Below are 14,514 nucleotides of genomic sequence, written 5' to 3' on the forward strand. Positions count from 1 at the left end.
ATAAAAATCCTATGGGTATGTCTCCTTATAAAATGGTTTATGGAAAAGCTTTTCATTTACCTCTTGAGTTAGAACATAAAACATATTGGGCAATTAAAGAACTCAACTATGATTTCAAACTTGCTGGTGAAAAGAGGTTATTTGATATTAGCTCACTAGATGAATGGAGAACCCAAGCTTATGAAAATGCCAAACTATTCAAAGAAAAAGTTAAGAGATGGCATGACAAAAGAATCCAAAAGCGAGTGGGTGAATATGTTCTTTTGTGCAGCTCTCGTTTTAGATTCTTGCGGGAAAACTTCTCTCCAAATGGGAAGGTCCATATATTGTCGAAGTGGTTTATCGCTCTGGAGCTGTGAAAATAAATAATGTTGAAGGTACTAACCCGAAGGTCGTCAATGGGCGAAGAATCAAACATTATATCTCAGGTATGCCTATTAATGTTGAAAGCAATATTATCCAAACCATGACATTGGAGTAAAACATAAAAGAAACCTTCTGGAACAGTCCACAATCGTGAAAAAAGAGGAGGTATGTGACCGTAAGTAAACACACTCCGAAAAATCCGCAAAAATATTTTATGTCAGTTTTGGAATATTACATAAATTAGGAAAATAAGAAACAACCAGGAAGGCGACCCTGGTGGGCACAAGACACCAGGGTGCGCCTGGCAAGCCAGGCGCGACCAGGTAGGTTGTGCCCACCTCGGTTATGTTCCAGACTTTGTTTTTCTGCCGTTTCTTGTCCCCAAGATAAAAAATATTAATATACCCCCCAAACGCATTGACCATCGTATCGTAGAGAAATCTCATGTTCTTATTTCTTGTTGTTTTCTGATAGATCTAGATCGCCATGGCCGCCTCGAGCTCCTCCAAGGACAAGTTCTTCGAAAGGGTAGTCAACCCCCACTTGTCGGAGGTGTTGAAGCACCCTCAAACCATCAAGATGCGTGAGGGGGTGCTCCACATCCGAGATGTTTAGGGAGGACCGGTGAGTCGGTCTACTTCTTGAGCTTGCGTTGGTTTTTCCCTTGAAGAGGAAAGGGTGATGTAGCAAAGTAGAGATGAGTATTTCCCTGAGTTAGAGAACCAAGGTATCAATCCAGTAGGAGGTACAAGCAAGTCTACCATCTATGCACCTGCACGAACAATCAAACACTTGCACCCAACGCGATAAAGGGGTTATCAATCCCTTCACGGTCAATTACAAAGGTGAGATCTGATAGAGATAGGTATAAAAGATTGCTAAAACCTAAAACAAAATAAAAGTAAATAAATTGCTGCAAGGTATTTTTGGCATATAGATCTGAACAAATATGATGGAAAATAAACCCGGGGACCATAGTTTTCACTAGAGGTTTCTCTCTCGAAGGCAAATAATACAGTGGGTGAACAAATTACTGTCGAGCAATTGATAGAAAAGCACAAAGTTATGACGATATCCAAGGCAATGATTGTGCATATAGGCATCACATCCGTGTCGAGTAGACCGACTCCTGCTTGCATCTACTACTATTACTCCACACATCGACCGCTATCCAGCATGCATCTAGAGTATTAAGTTCATAAAGAACGGAGTAATGCCTTAAGTAAGATGACATGATGTAGAGGGATGAACTCAAGCAATATGATGAAACCCCCATCTTTTTATCCTCAATGGCAACAATACAGTACGTGCCTTGCTACCCCTACTATGTCTCTGAGTGAGGACACCGCAAGATTGAACCCAAAACTAAGCACCTCTCGCATTCCAAGAAATACCAATCTAGTTGGCCAAACCAAACCGATAGTTCGAAGAGAAATACAAAGATGTCAAATCATGCATATAAGAATTTGGAGAAGATTCAAATAATATTCATAGATAATCTAATCATAAATCCAAAATTTATCGGATCTCGACAAACACACCGCAAAAGAAGATTACATCGGATAGAACTCCAAGAACATCGAGGAGAACATGGTATTGAAGATCATAGAGAGAGAAGAAGCCATCTAGCTACTAGCTATTGACCAGTAGGTCCGAGGTAAACTACTTGTGCTTCATCGGAAGGGAAATAGGGTTGATGTAGATGCCCTCAGTGATCGAATCCCCCTTCGGCAGATCGCTGGGAAAGGCCCCAAGATGGGATCTCATGGGAACAAAAGGTTGCGGCGGCAGAAAAGTATTTTCGTGGATGCTTCTGAGGGATTGGGAATATTTTGGAATTTATAGGACTCAGAGGGAGGTCGGTGGACTCCCGACGGGGACACAAGTCATGGGGCGCCCCCCTAGGGCGTCCCCGTACGTCTTGTCATCGCCTCGTGGGTCTTTTGGTCCAAGAAAAATCATCATAAAGTTTTATTCCGGTTGGATTACATTTGATATTCCTTTTCTGCAAAACTCAAAAACAAGGAAAAAACATAAACTGGTACTGGGCTCTGGGTTAATAATTTAGTCCCAAAAATAATATAAAATAGCATATTAATGCATATAAAACATCCAAAATAGATAATATAATAGCATGGAACAATAAAAAATTATAGATACATTGGAGACGTATCAAGCATCCCCAAGCTTAATTCATGCTCGTCCTCGAGTAGGTAAATGATAAAAACAGAATATTTGATGTGGAATGCTACCTAACATATTTATCAATGTAATTTTATTTTTTTGTGGCATGAATATTCAGATCCATAATATTCAAAACAAAAGTTTAATATTAACATAAAAACAAATACTTCATGCATACTAAAAAAGACATCATGTCTTCTCAAAATAACATGGCCAAAGAAAGTTATCCCTACAAAATCATATAGTCTGCCTATGCTCCATCTTCATCACACAAAATATTAAATCATGCACAACCCCAATGATAATTCAAGCAATTGTTTCATACTATTGATGTTCTCGAGCTTTTTCAACTTTCATGCAACACATGAGTGTGAGCCATGGATATAGCACTATAGGTGGAATAGAATATGGTGGTATTGGAGAAGAGAAAAGGAAAGAGATAGTCTCACATCAACTAGGCGTATCAACGGGCTATGGATATGCCCATCAATAGATATCAATGTGAGTGAGTAGGGATTGCCATGCAACAGATGCACTAGAGCTATAAGTGTATGAAAGCTCAAAAAGAAACTAAGTGGGTGTTCATCCAACTCTCTTGCTCATGAAGACCTAGGGCAATTTGAGGAAGCCCATCATTGGAATATACAAGCCAAGTTCTATAACGAAAATTTCCCACTAGTATATGAAAGTGAGAAAATAGGAGACTCTCTATCATGAAGATCATGGTGCTACTTTGAAGCACAAGTGTGGAAAAAGGATAGTAGAAGTGCCCCTTCTCTCTTTTCTCTCACTTTTTTGTGGGCTTCTTTGGCCTCTTTTATTATTTTTTTGTAAAGCCCGCAGATTCATCCCAACTTGTGAGGGAATCATAGCTTCCTTCATCCTTTCCTCACATGGGACAATGCTCTAATAATGATGATCACCACATTTTTATTTACTTTACAACTCAAGAATTACAACTCGATACTAGAACAAAATATGACTCTATATGAATGCTTTCGGCGGTGTATCGGGATGTGCAATGACTCAAGAGTGACATGTATAAAAAATATGAATGGTGGCTTTGCCACAAATACGATGTCAACTACATGATCATGGAAATCAGTATGACAATGATGAAGTGTGTCATAATAAATAGAATGGTGGAAGTTGCATGGAAATATATCTCAGAATGGCTATGGAAATTCCATAATAGGTAGGTATGGTGGCTGTTTTGAGGAAGGTAAATTGTGGGTGTAATGCACCGGTGAAAGTCGCGCGGTACTAGAGAGGCTAGCAATGGTGGAAGGCTGAGAGTGCGTATAATCCATGGATTCAACATTAGTCATAAAGAACTCACATACTTATTGCGAAAGTTTATTAGTTATTGAAACAAAGTACTATACGCATGCTCCTAGCGGGATAGATTGGTACGAAAATACCATCGCTCGTCCCCGACCGTCACTCATAAGGAAGACAATCAATCAATAAATCATGCTCCGACTTCATCACATAACGGTTCACCATACGTGCATTCTACGAGAATCACAAACTTTAACACAAGTATTTCTACCAACCCACAATTACTCACTGTCATGACACTAATATCACCATCTTTATATCTCAAAACAATCATAAAGAATCAAACTTCTCATAGTATCCAATGCACTTCATATGAAAGTTTTTATTATATCCCTCATGGATGCCCATCATATTAGGACTAAATTCATAACCAAAGCAAATTACCATGATGTTTAGAGAGACTCTCAAAATAATATAAGTGAAGCAAGAGAGTTCAATAATTTCTATAAAATAAAGCCACTATCGTGCTCTAAAAAGATATAAGTGAAGTACTAGAGCATATTGCCTAGCTCAAAATATATAAGTGAAGCACAAAGAGTATTCTAATAGATTCACGATTCCTATGTGTCCCTCTCAAAATGTGTATACAGCAAGGATGATTGTGGAAACTAAAAAGAAAAGACTCATATCATACAATACGCTCCAAGCAAAACACATATCATGTGGTGATTTAAAATATAGCCTCAAGTAAATTTACCGATGGATTGAAGACGAAAGAGGGAGTGCCTTTGGGGCATCCCCGAGCTTAGGCTCTCGATTGTCCTTGAATATTACCTTGGGGTGCCTTGGGCATCCCCAATATTAGGCTCTTGCCACTCCTTATTCCATAGTTCATCAAATCTTACCCAAAACTTGAAAACTTCACAACACAAAACTCAACAGAAAACTCATGAGATCCGTTAGCATAAGAAAATAAAATCACCACTTTTGGTACTGTGCGAACTCATTATTTATTTATATTGGTGTAATATATACTGTATTCCAACTCCTCCATGGTTCATACCCCCCGATACTACCCATAGATTCATAAAAATAAGCAAACAACACATAGAAAAAGAATCTGTCAAAATTAGAATAGCCTGTAGCAATCTGTAAACTTTTACTTCTGTAACTCCAAAAAATCTGAACAATTAGGGCAATAGAAGCAATTTGTATATAAATATGTTGCAAACAGAATCAGTATTTTATCTCGCTTATGTTAAAAATGAAAATTATTTTACTGGGTGCAAAAGTTCCTGTTTTTCAGCAAGACCAAATCAACTATCACCGTAAGCCATCCGAAAGGTCTTACTTGGATCAAACACTAACTAAAACATGAAAACACATCTAACCAGAGTCTAGATGAAAAAATGATTCACATAATGAAAGGAAGTATATTGGGTTGTCTCCCAACAAGCGCTTTTCTTTAAAGCCTTTTAGCTAGGCATTGATAATTTTCATGATGCTCACACATGAAAGATAGCAATTGAAACACAAAGAGAGCATCATAAAACATGTGATAGACAAGTTTAAGTCTAACATTCTTCCTATGCATAGGGATTTTATAAGCAAACAAATTATCAAGACAAGCAAAAACTACCATACTGCCAGGAAGAAGAAAGAAATAATAGCAATCTCAACATAACTAGCGGTAATTTTGTAACATGAAAATTTCTACAATGATAATTTCCTCTCTCATAATAATTACATGTGGGATCATATTCAAATTCAACAATATAACTATCACATAAAATATATTTTTCATGATACACATGCATGCAAAGTTTACACTCTTCCAAAATAGTAGGATTATCATCAAATAAAGTCTTGGCCTCTCCAAGCCAACTTTTATCAAAAATTTCACGAGATTGAACACTCTCCAAATATGTTGGATTACTTTTACTTCAAGTTGACACTCTTCCAAACCCACTTCCAATATTATCGCAAACATATTCATCATGAGGCTTAAATAAATTTTCAAGATCATAAGAAGCATTATCACCACAATCATGATCATTGCAATAAGTAGCAGACATAGCAAAACTAGCATCCCCAAGCTTGGGATTTTGCATATTATTAACACAATTAACTTTAATATAATTTATAATAATATCATTGCAATAATGCTTTTGATTCAAGGAACTATCAAGTATGGGTGCAATTGCAATAATCTCATGTTTAACATAAGGAACTATAGCAAATTCATCTCCATAAGCATAATTAATATTGGCATCATGGCCATAAGAATAGCAAAAATCATGCTCATTAAGGGAGGATACCTCAATCAAACAAACATAATCATAATTATCTACAGATTCATGCATATAGTTATTTTCTTCTAAAGCAACGGTCATTCTCTCAATAAATTCCTTAACATAGGCATTATGAGCATAGAGTAAATATCATCCTTTTCAATTAAAATAGCAACTTCATAAGCACCCTTATTATCAACAAATTCTTCAATTTGTTCGTTATCATAGTAACTATAAACACCCTTTTCATAAGAATATAAGATTTCATTATCATTAAACTCACATTGGTAGGGAAGGTGTTTTTTAGGGTTCTTAGAGCAACAAGTAAAATCACAAAGTTGACAAAGATTCCAAGCATAACACAGCAAACAATTTATTTGATTCCATAAGAGTCTCCCATTCTCAAACAAACGGTGACGCACAAAATGAGCATGCTCATCTAAAGATTTCCCTCAACTAAACTAGTTGGAGTTTCAGCACGAGCACATATGGATCAAAGATGATCCAAGTAGAAAAGTTTAAGTGGATCCATATCAATAGATTTTTAGCAAGCAAAGATGCAAGAAAATAGAAGGCACATGGCAACACAAGCAAAGATAGCAAACGAGCAAAAAGGCATATGGAAAGAAGGAAAATAAAAAGGCAAATCTTTTTGTATTTTTTTGAAAATCATTTTAGAAGTGGGGGAGAGGAAAATGAGTGGGAAATGGCAAATAATTTAATTCAAGAGATGGTAGTTTATGATGCGTACTTGGTAGCTTGATGTAGACCTCCCCGGTAACGGCGCCAGGAATTCTTCCTGCTACTTCTTGAGCTTGCATTGGTTTTTGCCCTGAAGAGGAAACGGTGATGCAGCAAAGTAGAGATCACATGTTGGTTTTTCCCTTTTGTATTTTTGGTTTATAGATCTGAAAAAAATATGATGGAAAATAGACCCTGGGGCCCTAGGTTTCACTAGAGGCTTATCTCTTGAAGGCAAATAATATGGTGGGTGAACCAATTACTGTCGAGCAATTGATAGAAAAGCGCAAATATATGACGATATCCAAGGCAATTATTATGCATATAGGCATCTGTCCATGTAAAGTAGACCGACTCCTGCCTGCATCAACTATTATTACTCCACACATCGAGCACTATCCAGCATGCATCTAGAGTATTAAGTTCATAAAGAACGGAGTAATGCCTTAAGTAAGTTGACATGATGTAGAGGGATAAACTCAAGCAATATGATGAAAACCCCACCTTTTTATCCTTGAAGGCAACAATACAAGACATGCCTCGCTACCCCTACTATGTCATTGGGTGAGGACCCCGCAAGATTGAACCCAAAACTAAGCACCTCTCCCATTGCAAGAAATATGAATCTAGTTAGCCAAACCAAACTAATAATTCGAAGAGAAATACCAAGATATCAAATCATGCATATATGAATTCAGATAGTATTCGAATAATATTCATTGATAATTTGATCATAAATCCACAATTCATCGGATCTCGACAAACACACCGCAAAAGAAGATTACATCGGATAGAACTTTAAGAACATTGAGGAGAACATGGTATTGAGGATCATAGAGAGAGAAGAATCCATCTAACTACTAGCTATGGACCTGTAGGTCTGAGGTAAACTACTTGTGCTTCATCCGAAGGGCAATAGGGTTGATGTAGATGCCCTCCATGATCAAATCCCCCTCCGGTAGATCGCCGGGAAAGGCCCCAAGATGGGATCTCACGGGAAGAGAAGGTTGCGACGGCGGAAAAGTATTCTCATGGATGCTTCTGAGGGTTCGGGAATATTTGGGAATTTATAGGACTCAGAGGGAGGTCGGTGGACTCCCGAGGTGGCCACAAGCCAGGGGCACCCCCTAGGGCGTGCCCCTATGGCTTGTCGTCGCGTCGTGGCTCTTTTGACTGCATCTTTAAGTCTCGTAGGTGTTTTCTGGTCCAAGAAAAATCATCGTAAAGTTTTATTCCGTTTGGACTCCGTTAGATATTCCTTTTCTGCGAAACTCAAAAACAAGGAAAAACATACACTGGCACTGGGCTCTGGGTTAATAAGTTGGTCTCAAAAATAGTATAAAATAGTAAATGCATATAAAACATCCAAAACCGATAATATAATAGCATGGAACAATAAAAAATTATAGATACGTCATGTATCACATGTTCCAGTAAAAAGAAAGGAAAATAAATGAAAAAGATTATATGCTAATCTCATGGTAAGTAATGACATCACATAAGGAAAAGTATAAGTGGTAAAATTTTATTTGAGATTTACAAACATAGCATTTGTCATTGATGCAATTCATGAAAGAATTATTAAGGGAAAAGAAGATTCAGATGCAAATATACTATCTTGGACATGTTTTATGATTGTGAGCCCCCATCAAAATATTATATGCCAAAATTGTTGACGTTGGACAAGGAAGACAACATAATGATTTATGTTTGTTCATATTCACATAGAAGTCATATCGTCATAGATCCTGTAACATGTGGTGCTTGCCCCCATCTTTGCTAGCCAAAAATTCCTCACTAAGTAGAGATACTACTTGTGCATCAAAAAACCCTTAAACCCAAATCATGTTTTGAGAGTCCACCATACCTACCTATGGGTTTAGTAAGACCCTTCAAGTAAGTTGTCATCGGTGCAAAAAGGCAATATAAATTGCTTCTAAATGTGTTAGATCATTTAGTGTAAGAGAAAATTGAGTGTTGTATGAACTTGTGATGGAAAAATAATAAAACCGACAGACTACTTAATAAAGGTTGCTATCATAAGGGGCAATATAATGTGACGTTCCTTTGCACTAAGATATTGAGCATACAACCAAAAAGTGCATGCCAACCTCTGCTTCTGTAACACCCATGATGCGGCTATATCTCCCACATGTCGGAGCAAGACTTAGAGGCATAACCGCATTGTAGGCATGTCGCAAGAGGGGTATTCTTTACACATCCCATGTACTGAATAAGAAAGAGGTACAGAGTTGGCTTACAATCACCACTTCACACAATACATAAATATAGCATTACATCATCCAGAATACAATCAAGGTCCGACTACGGAACCAAAATAAAGACAACTCCAAATGCATAAGATCCCCGATCATCCCAACTGGTCTCCACTACTGATCGTCTGGAAAGGAAACGCAGTAACATCCTGAGTCCTCATCGAACTCCCACTTGAGTTCAGTCGCATCTCCTGGAATGGCATCTTCGGCACCTGCATCTGGTTTTGGAAGTAATGTGTGAGTCATGGGGACTCAGCAATCTCACACCCTCACGATCAAGACTATTTAAGCTTATGGGTAGGCAAAGGTATGTGAGGTGCAGCTGTAGCAAACACTAGCATATATGGTGGCTAACATACGCAAATGAGAGCGAGAAGAGAAGGCAAAGCACGGTCGAGAATCTATGATCAAGAAGTGATCCTAGAACTACTTATGTTCAAGCATAACACGAGACTGTGTTCTCTTCCCGGACTCTGCCAAAAAGAGACCATCACGGCTACACACGATGTTGATCCATTTTAATTAAGTTAAGTTTCAGGTTCTCTACAACCAGACATTAACAAATTCCCATCTACCCATAACCGCGGGCACGACTTTCAGAAGTTCAAAACCCTGCAGGGGTGTCCCAACTTAGCCCATCACAAGCTCTCACGGTTAACGAAGGATATTCCTTCTCCCAGGACGGCCCGATCAGACTCGGAATCCCGGTTACAAGACATTTCGACAATGGTAAAACAAGACCAGCATAGCCGCCCGATGTGCCGACAAATCCCGATAGTAGTCGCATGTATCTCGTTCTCAGGGCACACCGAATGAGCCAGACGTCAGTTTGGCATAGACCCTGGTTTCCCCGGGGGAGCCAGACATCACTCAGGTTGGACCAACACTTAGAGAAGCACTGGCCCGGGGGGGGTTAAAATAAAGATGACCCTTGAGTCTGCAAAACCCAAGGGAAAAAGGCTAGGTGGCGAAAGGTAAAACCAAGGTTGGGCCTTGCTGGAGGAGTTTTATTCAAGGCGAACTGTCAAGGGGTTCCCATTATAACCCAACCGCATATGGAACGCAAAATCAAGGAACATAACACCGGTATGACAGAAACTAGGGCGGCAAGAGTTGAACAAAACACCAGGCATAAGGCCGAGCCTTCCACCCTTTACCAAGTATATAGGTGCATTAAAGTAAACAAGATATAATAATGATATCCCAACAATAAACATGTTCCAATAATGTTGGGGATATTACTATCAGTTGAGACCCACCCAGGAGGGGCCGGGTCAACCCCAATGGCGGGTTACGCAAGAAGCCCAGTCAATATTCAAGATTGTAGTTTATTAAGTCTTATAGAAGGACCAAAGGCCCGAAGGAGGTTTAAGTCCTGAAATTATGAACCGCCATATGTAAGGAAAGACTTGTAAAGAAAGGCATGTAAAGGAAGTCACCGAGCCAGACACGATTATGAGCCGGCCGGGACTCTATAGGCCACCAGGTGTCAGCCCATGTATATAAGGGGACGACCCGGTGGCGGCTTAGGGAAAGAAAACAAAATCGATAACCAAGCCGGCGAGTTGAGCCTCTTGGAGATCGAAACCCCAGCAATACCAGTCCCAACTAGACGTAGGCTTTTACCTTCATCGTAAGGGGCCAAACTAGTATAAAAGCTCTCCCGTGTCCTTTGTCCCGATTAACCCCTTTAAGCTTCCTAGTCCGATGGCCCTACGACTAAGTCCTTGCTCTAGGACATCTGCTGTGACAATTCCACGACAGTTGGCGTCCACCGTGGGGCCAGTGCACGGTGGATTTGAGTTCTTGAAGGGCAGCTTGGAAGGGCTCAAGGGATACACTATGGGCCGGATGACCAAGAGTCGTCGCGGCAAGCTCTACATCGACGACGAAGGCTGGGGCCCCGAGGCCGGCTCAATTTAGTACGGGTACCGGGTCCCCTTCGATGGAATTCACGTCTTCATCGGCCGGATCGGCGAGTCAGGCCCTGAGCCGGACGTCCACACCAACCTCATCGAAATGGCTCAGCGCGTAAAGACCACCCATGTTCAATCTGTCATGAAGCATTCCTTCGTAGGCTGCGTCCACGGTGGTGAATACTCTGAAGGATCGGTGGAGGGCGGTGAGACGGCCATCTGTTCTGACACTGCATCATCAACGGACGAGACGGACTCTTTGTATCAGCTGCAAGACGGCATGCTCGGGGGCTGTTCTGATGGCAGCAGTATTCCGGACCCTCTTGAGCCGCTGAATTGGGCCGGAGTCTTCATGGCAGGGACGCAACCCGGGAAGAACTCTACAGCAGCGGCAGCAACAGGTACCGGGTCAGCTGCTGCCGGGTCAGGAGACCCCGCACGCCCACCGGCTTAGATTCTAATGGACCTCATGGATAAACTGACGACTCTGTTGACAGCTGTGGTAGAGCCGGCGGATAAAGCCCAGCATGACGCAGAGGTGGCACGCGTACATGAAGAGATGGTGCAAGCTAAGGAAAATCTAGCCGCAGAGAAAGCCAGGATGGTGGCAGAGCGGGCAGCTTTGGATGTTCATGCTCAACAGCTTCAAGCGGAGACTTTCCGGCTCTTGGCGGATCTTAATGCGTCAAACGAGGTCATGAGGAGGAGGCATCAGAAAACTCAGTCACGTCTACCTCTAACGCTTGATCCTAGGAACCTATTCCATACACCCCGGGCTGGGGGAAGCAACCCGCCGGAGGCAAACCGGATCACCACACCTGGCGCACCGGTTCAGCCGCATGCCATGGAACCACCTCGTATAATTACCGCTCCACCTCATTACATGCCAACGCCGCCGGGTCACTTCTCCAACCCCTTGGAAAACCTCATCGCAACATCGGCTCGTTTGGCGGCTCTCCCGATGGAAGGCGACTCACTGGTGGCAATTGAGACACGGAGGGTAAGAGAACTCCTTCAAACGGCTCTAGCGCAGCAGGATGCATACTCCTACAGTCGAGATAGGATCCATTCAACTCCTACCCTAAGCCGGAGCCCGAGTTATAGTATGCATATGGAGTCCGCAGATATGTCAAGCAATGCTCAACGCCACAACCGGCCATACAGGCATGAGCCGGTGCGGGCTGGAGCCCTTAACTTGGCGGATCAGGAGAGGATTCGTCAAGAGGCGGAACGAGCAGCTCAAATGGCAGTAGATCAGGCAGCTCATCAAACCTTTCCAGCTTATCCAGCAACCTCGGTTGAGGCAGGAGTGGCCACAAGAACCGGAGGTGTGCCTTGCTTGGTGTCAGCCATACGCAATGAGCGTTTGCCAAAGGACTTCAAGGGGCCTCGTAAAGTGCCTAATTACACAGCTGACCTACAGCCGGGGGCTTGGATTGAGAGTTACGAGATGGCTATGGAATTATTGGAGGTCAGCGATGCTGCAATGGCCAAGTGTTTCACCATGATGTTAGATGGAACAGCTCGTACTTGGTTGAAGGATTGCCACCCAATTCTATCGGCTCATGGGCGGAGTTGAAAGCCCGGTTCATCCAGAACTTTAAGGACACGTGTAAGCAGCCTATGTCGATTGTGGACCTGACCAATTCCAAGCAAGAGGATGGTGAATCCACAACCCATTGGGTGCATCGGGTCAAGGAGATAATACATTCATCTGATAAGATGGATGCTGGCTCAGCAGTTTTAATGTTGGTGAAAAATTGCCATTTTGAACCTCTGAAGCAAAAGCTGGGGCGGCTCAAGCGTGACTGTAACGACATGGGAACGTTGATGGCAGCTCTCGTCAAGTATGCTGATTCTGATACTACCAAAAACCCGGTGTCTGATGAAGAAAAGGCAACAAAGGGAAAGAAGAATGGCAACGACAAGGGTCACCAGCATAACCCGTAAATCAGGGAGGTAATAAACGTAAGGCTGATGAGTTTGTTGCTAACAGCAATGCACAGGGCGGTAATCAACGGTGCAAGGGCAGACAGGCCCCTTGGTCGAGCGGGTCAGGTCCCACCCTTGAGCAGTTATTAAATGAACCTTGACCAAAGCACGGCACCCGGGGGAAGCCAGCCACCCACCTGTGGAAAGATTGTACGATCATGAAGGCGTTTAAAAATTCAAACGTGTTTGATGGAGGTCACAGCCCAGGTGGCGGTTCAGGAGGAGGCGGTTTTCACGGCCCGGGCGCTGGTTCAGGTGGAGGAGGTTTCCACGGTCAGGGATATCCTGGTCATCAAGGAGGATATTATCAACAACCCGGCCAAGGTAATCAGCAGCAGACCGGTTATCAGAGCAACCCGAAGCAGCTGAGTGGTGGGCAATACCATGTATTTACCACTAGTTTATGTAAGAGGGACCAGAAGCTTCACAAGAGGGCCGTTTATGCCGTTGAGCCAGCGGTTCCACGTTATGTACGTTGGTCAGAGCAGCCTATTGTGTGGAGCAGACAGGATCACCCGCCCCGGGTTGATAATCTGGGTCACTTGGCCTTGGTAGTGGCACCTTAGGTTGGTGGATACAAGTTCACTAAGGTTCTCATGGATGGAGGCAGCAGCATCAACATCCTCTAGTATGAGACGTTTCGCCGGATGGGATTGACTGATAAAAATCTTAAACAATCCAACACTATTTTTCATGGTGTGGTACCAGGTAAATCAGCATACCCAGTTGGTAAGATTAAACTGGAAGTAGCCTTTGGGGATGAGTACGACTCCAGAGCAGAAAAATTAACCTTTGAGGTGGTTAAAATCAAAAGTCCATATCATGCTCTGTTCGGGCGACCGACTTATGCCAAGTGCATGGCTCGGCCGTGTTATGTGTATTTACAGCTCAAGATGCCGGGTCATAAGGGCACCATTACAGTACATGGGAGCCGGAAGATAGCCTTGGAGTGTGAAGAAGGTGATGCCGCCTATGCTGAATCTGTTTGTGCAATAGAGGAGTTAAAGTTTTATAAGGATCATGTTGACCCGGCAGACATGACGTCATTAAAGAAACCAACAACAGAGCATGAGCTGGTGTTGAAATTCAAATCAGCTGAGGACACCGAGATGGTTGACTTTGTCCCTGGCGACTCATCCAAGCAGTTCATTATCAGTGCAAACTTGGATCCAAAATAGGAAAGCGCGCTCATCGAGTTCATCCATGAGAACTGGGACATCTTTGCATGGAAACCTTCAGACATGCCGGGTGTCCCGAGGGAACTCGTTGAGCACACTCTTAATATTGATCCAAAGTTCAAACCTGTTAGACAGTTTCTCCGACGGTTCAATGAAGAAAGGCGCAAGGCCATTGGAGAAGAGGTGGCCCGGCTCTTGGCGGCCGGGTTCATTGTAGAGGTCTTTCACCCAGAGTGGTTAGCTAAACCGGTGCTCATGCTCAAAAAGAATGGCACCTGGCGTATGTGTG

This window comes from Triticum urartu, chromosome 1A, assembly GCF_056163025.1.
Source record: "Triticum urartu cultivar PI428250 chromosome 1A, HENAU_Tu73, whole genome shotgun sequence".
Classification (NCBI taxonomy): domain Eukaryota; kingdom Viridiplantae; phylum Streptophyta; class Magnoliopsida; order Poales; family Poaceae; genus Triticum; species Triticum urartu.